This window comes from Nestor notabilis, unplaced genomic scaffold (genome assembly GCF_000696875.1).
Source record: "Nestor notabilis isolate BGI_N333 unplaced genomic scaffold, ASM69687v1 scaffold2887, whole genome shotgun sequence".
NCBI classification, from domain to species: Eukaryota; Metazoa; Chordata; class Aves; order Psittaciformes; family Psittacidae; genus Nestor; species Nestor notabilis.
The window spans coordinates 71532-90847 of record NW_009934973.1 but is presented as its reverse complement, the minus strand read 5'-3'; the positions used below and the strand labels follow the sequence as shown (position 1 = coordinate 90847).

Sequence of the window (19316 nt, the reverse complement as noted above, 5' to 3'; positions counted from 1 at the left end):
AGGAATGGTCTACAGTTGGTATGAGGCTTAATGCTCTTTATTGATCTAGACGTTGCCTAAGTGAACATAATAGGAAACAAGTTGTGCAACTGTTCCTCCTTCCTATTATTGATTACAGAGATGTAATTCTTAGTACAGTGACAACTGTTGTTTACCATCTGGTTATGCAGTATAATAAGCTTTGCAGGTCTATTCCGTCATGTGATTAGAGTACAGTGTGTCGTGATTTATCTAATTCTAAATCCTCACATTGTTAGAGACCTTCCATGTATAAGAATTCTGATGTGTCATGTTTTAATGTAATTGTGTGCAAAGCAACGGTCCAACTTCACTTCTTTATTGTTTTCCTCTATGTCTTTCGAGCTGCTTTGTGAAATCTCACCAGTGAGGGATTAATTCATAAATAAACCTTTGGTTTTGGAGAGTCTAATGATTAGGAAACAATTGTCAATCAGGTTTGGAATGTCAGCATGATCCTGACTCACGAGTTTAAAAGAAGAGTTCAGTTAAAGGTTAGCAAAAATGACCACTGAGCACTACACAGATGATAGGAGTGTTTGGTTTATGGGTTTATGGATGTATATAAACATTACATATGTATGTGTGTAGTTACATATATATTTTTCTGACCTTGAAGTTATCCTAATATGAAATATTTGTGCTTAGAAACACATATAGACAAGCATTGTGCCATACAGATGCTAGGTAAAGGGACAGGGACACAGCCAGGATTTTAATAACCAAGAGAAGGTATCTGAAGCATAATGCTCCCGTAAACCATGTGTTCACTGATTGTATTAGGAAACAGAGGGTATAAATGCTAATGAAGGATTAGGTGTTCCTACAAAGTTTTGTTATTGGAAGCTGCCTTGCATTTATGATGAAGTTGGTCCCTCTCTGTACCCCCAGGTCTACCTGTCATCTTTCTCCTACACAACTGTGCAAGACACTGGTCAGTAATGTGGCCGTGCATGTTGGTAGTGAAAGATGGACAAACCGACGTGGTCACAGAGTCCTAGAGCTAGCTACGTTCATGCAGTAGAGCATTTATAAACTCCCAACAATAGCAGGCTTCCCTTAATGAGTCTGTCCTATATTTCTTTGTGTTCCTTGCCAACTAAACAAAGGTATTCAGTGAAATGTCACATTTGAACGTTACCCTGAATCGTGAGAGTAAAACAATTAGAGAGTGCTACTTATAGAAAATAGGGGTTTTTTGTTTCAAGGCTGTTGCAATTTGCTTCTGAATGAATCTGTACCTTAACAGAAAATAAACATGCTCGTTCTCAGTTTTGGATGCTGGAGAGGGACCTTCATCAGGGACTGGAACGATAGGACACGGGCTGATGGGTTCAAAGTGAAACAGGGGAAGTTCAGGTTAGATCTAAGGCAGAAGCTCTTCCCTGGGAGGGTGCTGAGGCGCTGGCACAGGGTGCCCAGAGAAGCTGTGGCTGCCCCATCCCTGGCAGTGCTCAAGGCCAGGTTGGACACAGGGGCTAGGAGCACCCAAGGTCTGGTGAATTCAAGTCACTGTTCAAAGCTCAGAAAATCACCTTGTACTAGATGTGAAGATGAAGAAATGGCTAGTGTGTATCACCAGCCTTTGGCAACTTCTAGGATCTCAATATGAGTCACATCTCACCTCCACACTGTTGTATTTTTCACCATCTTGCCCTTCCCAATTAATCTGTGGCTGTGTGGATAATGTTGTAGAGACTGATATGGAATTTGGGGTTACAAAGACGTATGCTGAGCTAGCAAAGACCAGATCTGAGGAAAAGCTTTCATAGTTACCTGGAGAAGCAGTAATTAAAGAGATCGATCTGGGCAATGGCATACTGGAAGCCAGCTCTGCCCTCTGATAGCAGAACCTCAGAGAAGTGGTAGGTGATTGTCAGCCACAGGGTTGCCTCTTACTTGTTTGCTTTTTGCAGTTCTTTCCTTCAGTCTCCTGGTTTTTTGCCTTATCTGAACTGTGCTTAATTCAACCAGTTCTTAACACTGTACCTCTGTTTATTCCTAGAGGACTAATACGTGAATTACCTCTTGTATGTCAGTCAGTCATTTACTCTCAGTTTCCTCCCCACAAAGATGTGTATTTTGCAACATCTGGCAGCAAACATATCTTGTGTTTTGCATACAGGGACCTAAGAGAGAGACCATTTTTCTCCAGCAGTCCTGATTTCAGATCACAGCTACCAGTATTAAAGGGTAGTCCATGAATCCCAGTTTCTTCCATCGAAAGTAGTGATAGATAATAAAACACATGAGAATTTTATCACAGGACTAAATGGCAGCAGCCAAACAAAGGGGAAGAACGACCTGAGAAATACATTATGAGAGTCCCTGCTATAGTGTTTAATTTTCTTTTCATTGTCATTTAGTTTGATGCAATTCTAAACTTATTCAGTCTGATGTCAATGGGCGATTATAAATGCTGATGAAGGATTAGAGGTGTAGAATTAGAGCCCTTAATATTCTCATTTAAAAACTCCATTGATCTTCCAGTTACAAATCTTTGGGGTTTATTTTGTTATTCTCTCAAAATACTGAATAAAGATTCAATCTCCCGACTAAAACTTTCACATTTTTAAAACTAAACCCCTAAAATTATGCAAAGAAGGAAAAAAACCCAACCCTTTGCAGATTTGGGAGCTGCCACTTGATACTGAACCAGCCTCGTGTGACACGTTCAACAGACTCTACCTTGAATCAGCTCTTGCTTTTTGATACGAGATGTTTGTGAGGAGTTTGGGACCGAGCTGACAAATCAGTGTGAAAAGTTTGCTATTTAAAACCACAAAAAAGCCTTGCATCAGTTGCTGCCTTCTGGAAAAACCACAGACACTCGGGGCAACAGAGAATCATCGTGCCGAGAGCAAAAGGAGAAATCAATGACGGGGTGAGGGACTAGAGGAGAGAGCCCATGGTCCTCAGAGGCAGCAAAGGGGATCTTACAGAGAGAACAGAGGAGTCTGAATGCTTTGTGTTACTATGTCTCCCGGTTGTGTTTTGGGTAGAATACTTGCAATTTGTACAAAACCTGCCTGTCTCTGTGCCTCTTTTGGCTATCGGAGCATATGCAGAAATACTGGGCTTTTATTACTCACCCTTCTCAAAGTTGGGCTAATTCTTAGGAAAGCAGGGTCCTGCGGGGCTGTCTTTTAAGACTCCCCAAAGCATCGTATATTCCTTTTGAAAGGGAAAATCCAAACCAGTTTGTTTATCCAACTATTTAATTGAGAATGAATGACCTCAGTCTTTAAAGTATTTAAGGACACGTTTGATGTGACATTCAGACAAAGCTACAGAAAGGCTATTACCATAAACATATTTTCTGCAGACTTTTACACAAGCCACTCTCCTTATTCTAGAACATTTTATCATCAAATAGATGTTTTATATAACAACATTTACATTATATAGAATCAGCTAAAAATATTCCTTCAAATATTGCTTTGCTTGGTAAAATGTTTTAAAGGATCTTAAGCCCCACTCCCAGAAATTGCTTGGACACTTTAACTTCAGTATCCACAGGCTAAAACTTGCAGCGCCAACTAACTTCCTAGTTAAGTCCTCATTACAGGGCAACTTTAACTAGTAATGAAGCTCTCTAGTCCCTTCTTCCATTTTATGACGTTGAATTACTATAAAGTTAGGTTTATTTTATTAGGGGATTCAGAGGTTCTATTAAACACTGCAAAATGGTGTTAGATGAGCATACAGAGCAAACCCAATCAGCTTGATGCTGGGATGTATCCTGAGTAGAACATCCTGCTTGCAAGGGTTAAGTCTGTATAGAAGAAGCAAAACAAATGAAATCCCATGTGGAATGAACCTTTGTGATAATTGCAGCCATTCCTAGTTAATTACGAGAGCATTCCAACAAGAATATAATCAGATGATTCCATTGATTGGAATGAAATTACACCACCCCCCACCACCCCCACACCCCCCCGCGAAAGAAAAACCACAGAAATGAAAAGTCCAAGCCTTGATGTACCTTGTTTTAAAAAACCCAGCCCCAACCATGCGAGATTAATTCACTGTCTGTTCCCCAAAAAGTAAGTAATCTCCTCATGGCTGTTATTATCTTCTGATTAACTATGCAGTGCCACCTGGTGTGCAGATGGGAAGAATATTACACATCAAGAGCTCTGTTCACACCCACCCACACAGATATAAACCTACGTGGCAAAAAGTGAACAGATGTTCATTTTGCTTGTGCTAGAGGAGAAGAAATGGTGCATCATACTCCTGATTCATAAACTAAATTTGGAGGACGTGCAATCTGCATATGGGGCCCGTAGGCCCATGGCCAGCACAGGCATTGGTGGAGGAAATATGTCACATTCCAAATAGTTCTCATTTCGGGTCGTGAACAGACTTTGATTTGTTTGTTTCTCTGCTGTTGTTTTTACCTGGTGTTTCTGGGTTTTCTTCTTCTCTTCACTTGCTATTGCACTTGTCACCTCCAAAGGGGAAAGTTTAGAGGCAGAGCCGCTTGGAAACATAGCCAGGATTTAGCTGTCGTTTGCTTGTGTTCCAGAATTGGTTTATGTTTCTAGGCATTTAAGATACTCCCTAAAGTTATGCTTTTAAGCCTCTTTGGAAAGCCCAGTCCGGCTCAGCAGTAATGTATAGCAAGTCATGTAAAATATGATGTATCTTGGTTAAAGACAGAACTGTGGTGCAAGCATTGCACAGCCTTAGGCTCTTGGGTTCTGAAGCTCTGGTTTTGGAGGGGTTTTTTGGTGTGGTTTTGTATTATTTTACGTTTTCATAAGTATTTTTAACACTTCATAAGTGATAGAGGTCTTGCTGCAAGGAAGCCAAAGAACAGGTAAAACACCACGAGCAAGGGAGAAAAGTAATACGTTGGAAGGTAGAGCAGTACAGAGTGATGCTGGAGATGTGATCACACACATCCACATAATTAATGTGTGCCTTGCTTAGATTATGGGCTGGGTTTCTTGTTGCTTGTAGACAAGAGCTGTCACTGACTCAGCATCTTGCAAAGACAGTGGTTTTCGCCCAGGATTTGGAATGCTGACAAGTGGCCTTTCAGGCATCAGTATCCTTATGCAGTAAAAGCTAATACGGTCTGCAGAGCCAGGGGGAATGCTTGGAGTTACGTGTGATTGTGATCAAACTGAATCAAATCCATTTAGCTGCAAAAATCTGTGCTCTAATGAGAATGAAGTCATCAGGATGAATCGTGAAGTCAGAGTACTTTGGACAGTTTGATGAGCAACAGTGATGAAGAGCAGTGGCAGGATTTGGACCAAGCCAATCCAGACCCTTTCACAATTGCCTTACAGTAACCTGAACCATTTAAAAATGACATTTTGAAAGGTTTTTTCCTCTTTTCCGTAAAGATCCATGAGAAGGCCAGTGATAGATGCATTTACAATGCAGAACGGGATCAAAAATGCGGGTTGAACTACAACTGCATGAAGTCCCAGAGCAGAAGGTCCACACGAGTCTGTGCAGTCAAGTACAGGACTTTATAGTGTACCTTCTGGAGAGCCTTAGCTCGTGGCTCAAAGCATCCTTATGGAAAATCACACTCCTTCATTTTTTCATGTCTCATGAAGAACATTACAAACAAATTACACCATCAATTGGTTCTAATATAAAACTCGTTACTCTTCAGTATTCATTTTATTCTCATCTTCTGTTACTCTTTAATCTAAAAACGTTCTGTTATTAAAAACCAAAAGGAATATAGTTACATTAGAAAAGGAACTCTGGGAAAGAACCTGCTCTTACACGCTTACAGCAGATGCTTGAACTTGCTTTTATTCCCAGTGCAGCATCTTTCCTGGAGACCAACAGTGTACATACATCCGAGAATTTTTACTCTTGAAGCATCTTTTCCTACTATAAATATTTGTAGTCAGCTGTTCTTCCAGCTCTGTTGTTCTCACTACTGCTATACATGTCGGTGGAACATGCCTAATACGAATCAGACGCAGCAGGCAATTGGAAGCTTTTAAGGCTCAGATGCAGAAAACAGCTTATTTATTATTAATAGTCCTAGGACAGTTTCAGAAAACACTGATAATGTGTCCTTGGGCACCCCAAGGTTATTCACGTGCAAATTGCACAGATTTTTGTGCTCTTATTTACTTATTTCTACCAAAAACCTACTTGGCATAAGAATCTCTGCTGCACGTGTTTTACAGCACATTCTCCTGTCTCTTTGCAAGGTGCTGGACAGTTTGCCTGAAGAAGTGTTTGCCTAAATATAATGACAAAATCAATCTGATTCAAACTGGTTTAAGAGGTTGGTTTAATTGGTTTAAGGATGCTGCAGAGGGACTCTTCGTCAGGGACTGGAGCGATAGGACAAGGGGTGATGGGTTCAAACTGGAACAGGGGAAGTTCAGGTTGGATCTAAGGCAGAAGCTGTTCCCTGTGAGGGTGCTGAGGCGCTGGCACAGGGTGCCCGGAGAAGCTGTGGCTGCCCCATCCCTGGCAGTGTTCAAGGCCAGGTTGGACACAGGGGCTTGGAGCAACCTGCTCTAGTGGAAGGTGTCCCTGCCTGTGGCAGGGGTTGGAGCTGGATGAGCTTTGAGGTCCTTTCCAACCCAAACCACTCTGGGATTCTAAGAGTAGTTAATATTTTTCCTATTTTAGCAGATGAATTAATCTAACATTATTTAAGTTTTCAGGAATTTATTCAAGTGTTTGTTTTTAAGCATTTCGATGTTTCAGAAGTACATAAGAAAACAAAATACTGAACAAAATGATGTTAGATATTACATTCGCATATCCTGATGTTCCACACTTTAGTGCTTTACACCTGAAGAGCTTTGCTTGCTTACCTGCTGCTTCTGAAAGTTCACTTTAGGAGTCAGTTACTTCTCTCTTTTAGATGTACAACTATTAATTGTGCTGCCATCTTTTCACTTCCACTTTAATACTCAGACACAGAATGAAGGACCATCTATAACACAGCTGGTAAGTGGGTGCATATCCATTTACTCGAGTTGAGCTCTCTTTCCTTGTAAGGAGAGTGGATCAATATGTATTTAATGCAATCAGACACTTTTTGAAACCTTGTCCTACCTAATACTGTAGGAGGACTGACACAACACACAATTATTTCAACAGGAGGTTTAGAAATGCCCTAATTTCCGTCATCTTGCTTATGAAAGATAGAAGGCTGTTTAGAAACCAAGGCTAACCTCGGCTATTTCTTCTTGTTTTTAAAGATTGTAGAGAAGTAGGAAGTGTATCACCATCTCACTTGTTAAGTGCCAATTATTGGTGAGAAGATGGCAAGCACTTTTTTTGTGCTAATGAATAAAGTTTGAAGTCGTCTTCCTGTACGCGTTTATGGCTCATAAATATAATGTTCCTGAATTCATACTCCTTTCACTGCCCACTCAACAAGGGGTGGATCTGCTTGTTGCATTGAATTGACAAGTTAAGACAAAACCTGGGTTCGTGCAGTGGATTCGTAGTTCTTGTTGGAGGACTTTGAGAGATGGCTCTAAGAAATCTGCTTCTGTGCCATGTCTCTCCTTTGGAGAGCAGCCCTAGGAAGCCACTGCCGGATTGAGTCCTTCTTACCTGAGGGTTGCCTTCTGCTGCCTTTCCATCAGCGCTCCGTGGTCAGGCCTTGTTGATGGAGGTCCAGTTTGGCATCATGAAGGGCAGCTCCCTCATTGCAGGGGAAAATCCTGACACCTGGGTGTGCTAGAGGCCAGTTTCGGATAAGTCGGGGCACGTTTGCTAGGGATTCTGTTTGTCTGGGATCCACAGGGGCCAAGGACCTTCGGGGAGACCTGTAGCTGCCTTTGCCTGCATTGGGTGCCCGAAGGAATCCCTCCATCTTTCAGTCAGTCTCAGCACATTCAGTGAAAAGCCTTTGTATTCCAGAAGCATTTGTGATTTCCTTACCCAATACAGTGGCTTCTACCATCGGGCACATCCACTGCCCTCCAGATCTCTTTAGTTTTAAAGTGATGGTGGTTTTTAAAGGTAACGACTATCCGAGGAGAGAAACTGACGTGTTCACTATAGTAAGTAATCTTTAACTAAGCTATGTAAATATTTTTGCTGCTCGGTCTCGAATTTTGAGTGGATAGAGATTATCCAGGCTTTCGAACCACTTGTCACGCTCATGATACTTGAAAATTGTTCTTTCCTGGGTGTTCTTTAGTGTTCTAATCTATGCTTTTCGGAGATGCCAGTCGTATGGTTGCTTTTACTATAAAATTGAAAGACACCGTGTAAACCCATCTGTTAAGAATTGCCAAGATTGTGTATATAATGAGAATAAAACATATCAGTACTCTAGTATTGCATATAAGAAAGGGTAGCAGGTATGCAAATGTTTCTCTGGGTTTGTGTAGCATACTGCTGCGTCCTGTAATGTATCAAATCTGATACTCCTTGTGCATAAAGCCACAAAGTCTTCCGTCCATGCTTGATAGGATCAAACCCTAGTCAAAATCTGGCACTTTCTCGGCGATGTCCCAAGGTGTGGTGTATCTACAGTAATTAAGAGTCACTCTTTGCACAGTTGCTGCTTTCTGCACTTAAATTACTGTAAATTGTCTTTATAAAACAATGTTTGGAAGATTAAAAGACCAAAATGAGCATCCTGAGTGCTCAGAGCGTTTGGATAATGCTAATACAAATTACATGTTTATCTAACAAAGGAAAGCGGTTTCCCAACATTGTCCTTGACAGTGTTTTCTTTCACATGGTTTGGCTATTGTTCATTCATTTGTGCTAAACATGTAGTAAGCTGAACGTGAACCCTTAGAGAAAGTGAAAATGCATTCAACAGTGAGTACAATGATTCAACATTCCCTCTAATGATCTTTGCTTTCATAGGAAGAAAAAGGAATAACGACAATGTCAAGAGTAACAGTTTTCAGTCAGTTCATCTTTAATGTTAATACTGCTGTCGGGTTGGAATTACTCGTCCCCTACAAGTAGGAACTTGGGGGGCATTACTACATGTCTAAAAATTACCTGGGTTTTGTTACTGTTTCGTTGCTGTAGTGAAGAATGGTACAACTCAGTGCAGAGTTCTTAGGATCTGTTAGAAAGAATTCCTCGTTGGTTGGTGATTAATGATCAGAGATAGGTGTGGATTTGAGTGTGAGGTGTATTTTTAAACAGATTCTAGCAGTTCAGTAGATACTGAATTTCAGTCCCTGGTTGTTAGTTCAGTTGAGGTGACATTAACCATTACCCGAAACCATTGCTCAGTAGTAGAGTATCGCTACCTTTCTCTTGGATTTTCTAACTGAGAACAGCACATACCCCCTAAAAGAAGCAGTCATTCTCATTTTAGAGTTATTATAACTAATATATACTTAGTATACTGTTTAATAGTTAGCACTGAAAACATCACAGTTCGTTATTTCAGTATACAGGGAATTAGGTGTGATTGCTTTTCTATTTGCTGGGAGACACAGGTTTGATGCTGCTGTTATGGCCCAATTCAAATCTTTTGTATCTGAACGATGATAGCTGGATCTTTGGGAGGTTTCTTAACCTTTAGAGGGTTAGAGAAAGGTTGCTTCAAAACAAAACCCCAATGCTTCCAAGAAGATTTAACATACTCGGGCAACCAAATAGCACCTTCTTACATCTTAACGTTGCTTGTGGCTCCTAAGTCTGCTATTCTGTAACTACGCTGTAGAAGAAACACTCTTGGTGGCTGAGGAAGAAGGGAAAGTCCACACTGTGAATTGTTGTGGTGCTTATTCTGAATAGGTTTTAGGCTGTTTTAATGGTTTGATCCTTCCTTAGCTGAGGTGGCTTATCCCCCATGTGCTTCAGGAAAAGCTTGGGAAGGCTCCAGTGGGTTAGCAGAGGTCTTCCATTTGGTTATAGTGTGGTTAGCTTGAGTTTGAGACTGCTGAAGTTGTCCATGTTATGGGATTTTCAATTGCCCGTTTGTCTCCTTACACACAGATTTTGAGTTCTTGAATTTGCAGAGTGTAGGGAGACGGACACAGTGACCAGGAAGTGTAAGATACTCGTTTGTGGTGTCTGGACTAATCACGGGGAAATGCTGTTTTGTTTTGTTGCTGTAGCAGCTGCTTGAGAGTAAAGCTTGGAGTTAATTTCCATTAAAAACCCTTGATCTTACAGGCTCCTCTGTACTGGGAGTCAGCAGAAAACAGGGATTTCATTCCCCTAGTAGACAGAATCGAAACAAGCCACCCCTCATTGTTACAACCCACGTGGGTACGTGCTTTGTGCGCAGCTGCTTCTGGAAAGCCCAGTAAAATTAAGTAAAGAAAGTTTTGGTGTCTTAGCACTTTTTATATCACGGGGACAGAAGAGTCTTAATACACCCACTGCAGTGGCAAGTTGCTTCCTTATGTTTCAAATGCAGATACGGGCCTTTGCATATGTTGAATGTGCCCTTTATTGTACTGAAGCATAGAAGGTACACACTGTAGCTCAGTCACTTTTGTCGACCTGCCATGCTTGCAAGAATGGAATGTGTTTAATCAGCCTTGCAGAGTGAATAATCAGAGATACACGTGTGGAGTTCAGTGCTCATTCAGAAAGCCATAGAATATGCAAACAAAATGTGTAGTTAAAGGAGGGCTGAGTGAATTGCAGCTGTGGCAGGAGATGGTCATTGGTTTTAACTGGAAGCTACGTTCATTGCCTTTCATTTTTTACTTGGTTAATAACAATCTATATGGAAACATATATTCTAATTTTAGATATTACGATGTATAATAATATATAAACAATAATTTATAAAGTATAACCACAGTATGTATTTTTTTATACATTATTATTAGTATTCTATAATAATATACTTAAATCCTGCACCACAGTAGAGCAGTGGAAGGAAACCGTATGGAGTGATGCTCAGCTGAGAGTGAGACTTGGGCTCTGGCTGTTGGCCTCCTGGCTGACTTCTTTCTTCTGCATTATCATATGGGAATAGTGAAACTTAGCACTAAAAGGGCTGTAAAAGTGCTGTGGAGAAGCTAGACCGTGTTCTTGCTGGCAAACATTCTGGCTGTTTCTCGGAGATGCAGAAATCTTCGTTCCTAAGCACTTGCAATTTGTGCTGCTTCCCAAATTTAAGTTCTGTTCCAGTATTTTGACTTAAGTGTAACAACCAAAGTAGCAAGTTAAATAACACAGGTTTTATTTTGCATTAGTGGCATGAATGCAGCAATTTCTCAGTGTTCACAAGGAAGATGAAAGTTTTTATTGGAGAACTTCTCAGTGTTAGCATTTTCTTTGCATTTTCCCCTGTAGGATTATGCTGTTACGGATGTATTGTATCCTGTGTATTGTTTTCTGAAATGAAAAGTTAATAATGTAGCAAAAAAGAGAAATACCTCACAGAGTGCCTAATAGATACTTATTTCAACATTGGAGACAGGAAAAGATCTAGCCCAGAAATAGTTTGCTTCCATGGGTATGTTTTAATTACACTTTGGAAAAGAGTATTGAAGGCAGTGTGATTTCATGTGCGCTGCCAGTTTGAAGAGCAGCTTGACTTTGTTTCCTTCAGTTCTCAAAGAACAATATGCCTCTGCTTGTATAACACTCCTCCTCAAACTCCTTGTAGTAAGATCTGCCACGCAGTAGGGTTTCCATCTTTCTAATAAGCATGCAGTAGTATAAGGGTCAGGGACTAGCAGTGAGTAAAAGTCAAAACTCAAAATGAGGCGCCTTTGCTATTTAGCACTGGGCAGTGATAGATACTGATAAGGTTTGATTAATGAGCAGCAGCCTTGCAGTGGGTGAAAACATCTGTAGGAAATGATTTATTATTTCAAAGGTATTGGGAGCTCACCATATCTTGTAGATGCAACTGTGTGTGCCCGAGTGAAATAAATGAGATGCAACACGTGAGAAAGGAAAACACATTACTTGTAAAGGATGTGTCACAGGCAGGGTAGTTTTGTTCAAGTACACTTTGTCATGGGGATTGTTAATGCTGCTCTGAATACAAATCATTTAAGTGGTTCATAAAATCAACCTAGTTGGAATTCTTGCATCTGTCATTGAGACTGAAATGAGGGTTAAATGTAATATCTGCAACTTCCCTTAAATGTTTGCATTTGGCCTCACATACAGCTGCTCAAACGGCACGTCTGAAGAGAAAGGATCCTGTCTTAGAAATACAATACAAGTGAAAAAATGTATCGATGCAATTTTAACGTTGTAATTGGGAAAATGAACCCATTTGCATTGTCATTAGAAGGTAGTGCCATTCAAGTTCATTAAACTCGCAGTCGAGGTATTTCTGAACAGAGATCTGATTCTCCTCTCCCTACGCAAGCTGCGTATTGGAAAACGAATGATGACTTGTAGATAGAGGTTTTACTTTTGCACCCTTCTAGTGTAGTCCTGTAGTTCCTGGGTAGTCTTCTAGGCTGCCCTTGGTGTTTAAAGTGACCTTGTTCTTTCTGTAGCGTGTGCCTGGGTGTGCTGATCCAGTGTCAGGTCCCTTGGTTCTACTCGGAGCTAATGATGATGCAGACTCATCTCCATGAAATTCCAACGTGCGTTCAGACAAGTCAGAGTGCCCTAACTCCTTTGTTAGAGAAATCTGCCTCTTCTCTGCTTGTGACAGTAGGTAAGGTGGGACAGTGGAAAAATCCAGCCTGCTTTCCTGTTTTCTCATCTTACGCACATCAACGGCTGTGGAGCACTTCCCTTACCCACTTCCTTACTTTTCTGCCTAATTCAGTAGACTTCGAAAGTGTTTCTCCTGCTGGGATTCAGCACTGATTACTTAAGTGTCTGTAAACTCCAGCCAGGAAAAAGAAAGAGGCATGTTTTCCCGTCCTGTAAAGAAAGTGTAACCTGGGAAAGCTTTTAATAAGGGGTACCAATCTTAACTAAAATCAGATGATGTAGTGCTATGGCCCTTGAACCTATTTTCACCCCCTGATTTGTCTGTGGGATTTAGTACTGAACAGCTACAGCACAGGAGTCACATTGTGTTTAGTTACTTAAAGTCCTCGTTGTTTATCAAAAGTTTTGTTTAAGATCCTGTTAGATTCTGTTCACAACAGTCCCCTTTTTTCACATACAGGCTTTTCTGTTCTGTTCTTCACCTCGTTTTGATCTTACGGGCTCCTCTATAGTGGGAGTCAGCAGAAAAAAGCCTCTTTATCTTCCATTCTCTTTTCATAGTACTCTGAAATAAAAAGAAGAGGAAATTAATCTTGTCCTCAGACCAAGCCTTCAGCCAGTTCTTTAGGGTCCTTGAGTAATGTCATAGCTTTGAGTTAGAAGATTCTCTTGTTCGTGGAGAGGCTGGCTTGTCCTCTCATCAGACCCTACAAGTTCTTTTTCTAACATGTACTAGACAGTTAAAGCAATTATGAAAGTGGAGGGCATCTGGTTTTACTGTCACTGGATTTCATAAAATAGAGCTCCAGCAGTGATAGCAACTCCCTCTCTTTAATGTGGAAGCCACAAACTGACTGCATTAAAGGAGTGACCTTTCAACCTACAAGCTGAGTGGAATTAGAGCAGCTTGCCAACCATGAGGTCTTGGTAGTATCTCTGCAGCAGGTGTTGGCCTCGAGAACATATGGAAGAACAGCTGGACACTAAGTCCTCTGAGCTCCCACAGTATCCTGACCCATGTATATTTATAGTGTGTGGGGGGGAAGCCCCCCAAACTAAACAAACCTGAAGAAGTTAATCAGAATTTATCCTAACGCTCTGTGGGTGTTGCAATAATTTAGTCTAGCTGCCAAATTGCAACTTCAGAAGCAAAAGCTGTCAGAAGCATTATAAATCTGATCGTGTCTATACTGAATGATCCAGACCCAAATTCCTTTGTCAGGTAGCCGAGCCTATAAGCAATCAGACATGGAAGAGAACAAACCTGCTGCAAGCCCATTTGCAGGCTTCTTTTGTAGAAAAGGTATGTAAAAGGTTGCTGCTCTTCCCTTGTGCACTTAATGCAGAAGAAAATGACAGTACACCTTGAACTGATGCATCTTTTAATGCCCTTTTTCATTGTTGTGTTTGGTGAGTACCTTCAGCTTCTGAGCTAAGCTGGCTAACTATCACAGGAGACCTCCAAAATGCCGCTGAGTTAGGGTTAACGACAGAACATGAGTGTTGTGGTCCTGTGAGAATAGTCTTGGTTTTATCAAGGAGCCAGGGAGATTTTCACAGGCAACATATATTTTTCTTTCTTTTGCATACTTCAGCACCTTTGTAAAAACAAAGACAGAGAGTGAAAGTGCAGCCCAACAGTGTGTGAATTTAAGGATGTGAATTCTAATCTTGTTTCCGCTGAAGCTATTACTAAAGCAGTTGGTGGAAGCCAGGAGCTTTGCCTGAAATGTTTGGCTTAAATGAAACCTGTGTAAGCTTTTTAAACTATATTATTACACACTGTTAAGAGCAAGTTTGATGCCTGGCTCTTTGTATATATGCAGAAGAGTAAAAGGAAAACCTTTATAATGGCTTTTCCTTGCAGTCCTGAGCAGGAACTGCACAAAATGCACTCGCTGCTCTCAGGAGTGCCAGAAGTGCGCAACTACTACTGCCTCTTGACATCTCACCTTTTCTAAACAATAAATGCAACTATTCAAGCATCAGCACCTTGTAACAGAGACCTTGCCTTAAAGGCACAAGGGAACATAAAGGTTATAGAATAGGCAAGCAAAGAGAGAGACAGATTGAAAGAGCAAGTTAATTCTCCAGATGTATATCCAGAAATCCAGGTTTTGTTGCCTAAAGTTCACAGAAAAACAAATTTATCCCACAATTGGCTTCTATTTCAGTGGCTTAGAAGATGAGGCAACGGAAGAGGAAAGGCAGAGCCTGGTGTAAGCAAGCAATAGACATTGTAAGCTTTGTTCAGAGCAAAGAATCGTTTAGCAGCCTCTCACTCCACTTTGTCAGTTCAAAAAGTGAATTGCTTTTATTCATGTATTTATGCCTCAGGGAACACAGAATCATAGAACAGTTCGGGTTGGAAGGGACCTTCAAAGCTCATCTAGTCCGACCCCCTGCAATGAGCAGGGACATCTTCAACTAGATCAGGTTGCCCACAGAACCCAGCCTTGTGGGAGAAGGACTGTGCATCCAGCATCCTGCCAAGCAGGATGTGCGCTGTGAAGACAGCCTCTTCTTCCATCTCTTCTCAAAAGGTCACCATCCAAACACCGTGCAAAATGTATTCTTGTTAAAAAGTGTTCCCAACTTCTCTTACTGTAATTTGGGGAGCACTCTTTGGCATGTAACTTTTTCTTTACACCTATATTAGTAAAGGAAGGATGCTGGCTCATGATCTTTCTCCCTTACTGGTTGTACTTATGTCAAGGGTTGGTGCAGGTACTGTTTTATTTAGATCAATGCACAGTGAGAAGGAATAATACCAGATATAGGTAAGGGCTTTAATCCATCGTTTGAGTTCAACGTGTTTTGATTAGGACAAGCCCAGCTTATGAGTTAAGACGGGTTTCCTGCTACGTACTTAAAATCATTTGGAAGATCCTTGACTGAACATAGCGGAGCCATTTCTCCTATATTAGTTAAGGAATAGCAAGGCCTGACTGCATACAAACTGGGTTGTTTATAAAGGAAGGGTTTTAGACAAGGGCAAAAAAGTATTCCTGAATTTCTAGATGATTTTTCATGATTTTAAGATAATTTTAAGTGGCTAAACTGATTCATATGTGTAAAACTGTGGCTTTGCTTTAAGGTGCCTTGAAGCTTCTGCCACTTTAGAATCTAGATGTATGTTTCATACAGCTAATTATAAGCATCCTTACTTAAGTCAGGAGTTATTCCCATAGCAAGCAGTATTCACAGCTGTTGAAGTATATTTTGCAGCTATCTGAGTGGCTGTATTGCATCCCAGGGGTATGAAAAGTCGTGTATTGAAGCCAATGTTACTTTGAAAGACACTGATTTGAGGTCCTTCAACTGTCACCATTGTTTTCCAGTGCAGTGAAACCTGGGTAATAAACCACAATATGCAAGAATTATGAACTAATGCTTCAAGATAAAGGCCATTATGTCACTGTCTGCTTTTAAAATCCTATGCTATTTTTGCCCATGTTCTTCAGCTGGAATGGAAGTGTATCTATAACACTATGACTAATTATCTTTACATGCATTTATCACTAAATAAACTTCACCCAAGACAGTAAGATTGTTTACTTAAGCAGTATAATACTGGGAATGGAAGATAGCTCTAGGAACACAGGATTACATTGCCAGAATGGCACTATTTATTAAGCTATGATAACGCTAATGTTCCTCTTTGATGTATAGCATGTGCGACTTCAGCTGAACTTGTAGAGAGCCTTAAGGATGTTTCATTGAACATTTAGTATGGCAGCAAGCCAGAATACATTTAGCCTAAACCCAGATGACAGGTTGGTAATGAGGTAGTGATTGATGACCACTGCTTCCGTATGAAAACCTGCTTGATATGCTGGGGGGGAAATGCATTGCTAGCTCTTTTCATTTCACTCCCTCTGTATTAGGTATTCTTTACTCCTGGTTTCACTTCTAGATGGGAATCAAGTGCTTAACTGAGATTTTAGAAGCGCAGCCCTATGGCTACATTTATGTGTAAATCAAATCCTAATTTCAGTGGATTTTTGTGATCAAAAATAACTGCAATTATATCACCTATGAAATGCCCTATAATATTCTTATTACCTGCTCTGTAATTTTACAAGTCCTGCAGTTCACCTTCCGTGCCATCTAAATGGCATTGCCCTCCCTTCTGAGACAAAAAGAGAAACTTGGCCCAAAGGTTGTAAGACATTGCTCAGGCAAAAAAAAAGCCTGAAGAAAAAGCTGCTGCTTATTTTGCTTAGTCCTCTTGAATGCTTCATTGTAAAGGAACTTTGCTTATTCAGAGAATGGACAAACTGTTGTTCTGTGCTCCAGGAAGGGTTTTTTAGCTGTGTCCTTTATGCCAGATTCCAGCCCAATGTCTGAATTAACAGAAAGAAGAGTTAGGAGGAGGCAGCAGAGGACTGTAGGGGTTATATCCATAGCTGCACACACTCAGACAGAGTGTATATTAGATGTCCCCAAAGCTGCAGGATAACTAATGGGATCACATTAAGGCCTGGTTAGAAATCACCCAGGGATCCAGCAAAGGGCATTAGGGCAGCATAAATATCCAATGTCAAAAGAGGCTCATTATTAGAGTTTTCCCAGGCAGAAGTGTCCCTTGGTCAGGAACGGGTGAGGAAGCTTGTCACCCTAAGCAGAGTGACATTACAGTCCCTCAGAGCAAAAATATGAGCAAGAATAATTGGGATCGGTGGTGGAATCAAGAGCCAGGATAAGGAGGGAGTGAAGCAGGGCTGGGGTGGTTCCCATTACCTACCTGAAGGAAGTAAGGGAGGTGGGAATGGAGTGGCTGGCTTTTGACAAGGATCCAATGCCACAGCAGAGGCAGATCTGTGGTGTATTGTACAACCTGCACTGGTCCCAAATGAGGGAGCTTCTGTCACTGGGGTCTGCTGATGAACCTTTAATGACTTGATCAAGGTGCATGTCTCTGTGGCCAGTTGAGGCCTGTCTGACACTGCTCAGTAGCCAGTAATGATTATTGTATATCTGGGCTGTCCCGGTCATTTAGAAGCAAAATTAACAGCCTTATTTTCTTACTAAAAACATACCCATTTCGTGTTTTCTTCCTTCATGTGGCTTTCACTTTTCATCTCACTCACATCCTTTTCCCAAACCTTTGCTTACTGAATAGTAAGTTCCTTAGGAAACACTGGTCTCCTTTGTGTTTGGAAGGTACCCACATCACACATATTCAATGTCAAAATAATACTTTAGTAATTAATATCTTGAATGCATCATTCATTTGATGGGAACTTCCATTCCCTGACTCCCGTGTATGGCTCTAGCATCTCCCTGTCCCGAGAGCTGCGGAATGTGTCAACTCAAAGTTTGATTTAAGCATTCCTTTCTTAGGAATGTTCCGATTGAGTCTGTCAAATGTTCACCCTTATAAACCATCCCTAACTGAGATGACCATGTTTTGTTGCTCCCTGATCAGTGACAGGATGGAGCAGGTCCATCGATTTTTACTCTATTTCTGGAAAGACCTTAATTGTAACAACTAGTGGCAAGCGAGGACATAGTCTTTGGGTGGAGATTAATGGCCATATGGTGTTGTTGCTTGTACAGTGGAAAGCTCAGTTATTTACTGTAAAATCTGACTCAAAATTCTATACGCAAAGCAGAGACTCCTACTTGGTTTGTTTCCATAACAACATACAAACCAACATCAATCACTTATAGTAGATCTCCACACTCCATAATTAGGGATGCAATTTTAAGAAGTGTGGGAGGAGCTGTGTAAAATGGTTTTTATGTTAAAAACAACGTTAGGCCTTGTTCTCACAAAAGCTTCTGCACAGACTTCGCTTTACACAATGTAAGTAATTCCATTGGCATTTATGGCTGTGTCTGCACAGCTCTGATGCAGTGTCTGGAGTGACTACGCGCACCACGCTCTGGCGTGTCTGGATGGCTGATGTATGAACAAGGTTTGCTTGAGGGGGAGCTTGCCTTCTGTAGAGCAAGCAAACTTGGTCTTGACTCAGGGTTTGCCTTAAAAGACAGTGTCTACAGACCACTTTAACGTACAGTGCATGGAAGGCATAGAATCATACAATCCCAGCCTGGTTTGGGTTGGAAAGGACCTTAAAACTCATCCACTTCCAACCCCCTGCCACGGGCAGGGGCACCTCCCACTAGAGCAGGGTGCTCCAATCCCTGTGTCCAACCTGGCCTTGAACACTGCCAGGGATGGGGCAGCCACAGCTTTTCCAAAGCATCTCGTAGCTGAGAAACCCCTGGGCCCTTAGGCAAGTGGTGTTTGAGTCTTGTTGCTTTTAACTGCTCCTGAGACAGCTCTTGGCCATGTAAGCCTGGAAGGGAAAGGCTGAAGGAGAAACCCTGCAAAAAAATGTTGGAAGACAGTAGATAAAAGTGAAGGCAAACGAGAAATAAGTGGAACTGAAAAGAATATTAAGGAAATACAAAGGAAGAACTATTAGATATAATCAAACACAGAAACTGGGAAAGTAAAGCAAACTGAAGACATAAAAGCTGTAAGGTATGAGCAATAACCATAAAGATGCTAAAACTGGAAAGGGTTCCAATAAAGCAAAAAGCTCCTATAGCTTTTTTAGCCACTTTTCCGATAGTTCCCTTCCTTTGGTAATGTAGAGATCAGGGTTTTTATCTTTAAGGAAATAGAACAAACGAGTGGCATGGATGGGTTTTGCTGAATTTGGATCCTTGCTCTTCTTTGTAAACCATAGTTTATCACATACAGCAAA

At 41.1% G+C, this 19316-nt stretch overlaps 1 protein-coding gene across 1 annotated transcript in view; it reads left to right on the top strand.

The window, feature by feature from the left end:
* The window catches only part of DPYD (dihydropyrimidine dehydrogenase), a gene marked incomplete at both ends in the record, with an annotated part of 117121 nt that overhangs the window by 26539 nt on the left and 71266 nt on the right, over positions 1-19316 (top strand). The window lies entirely within an intron of this gene.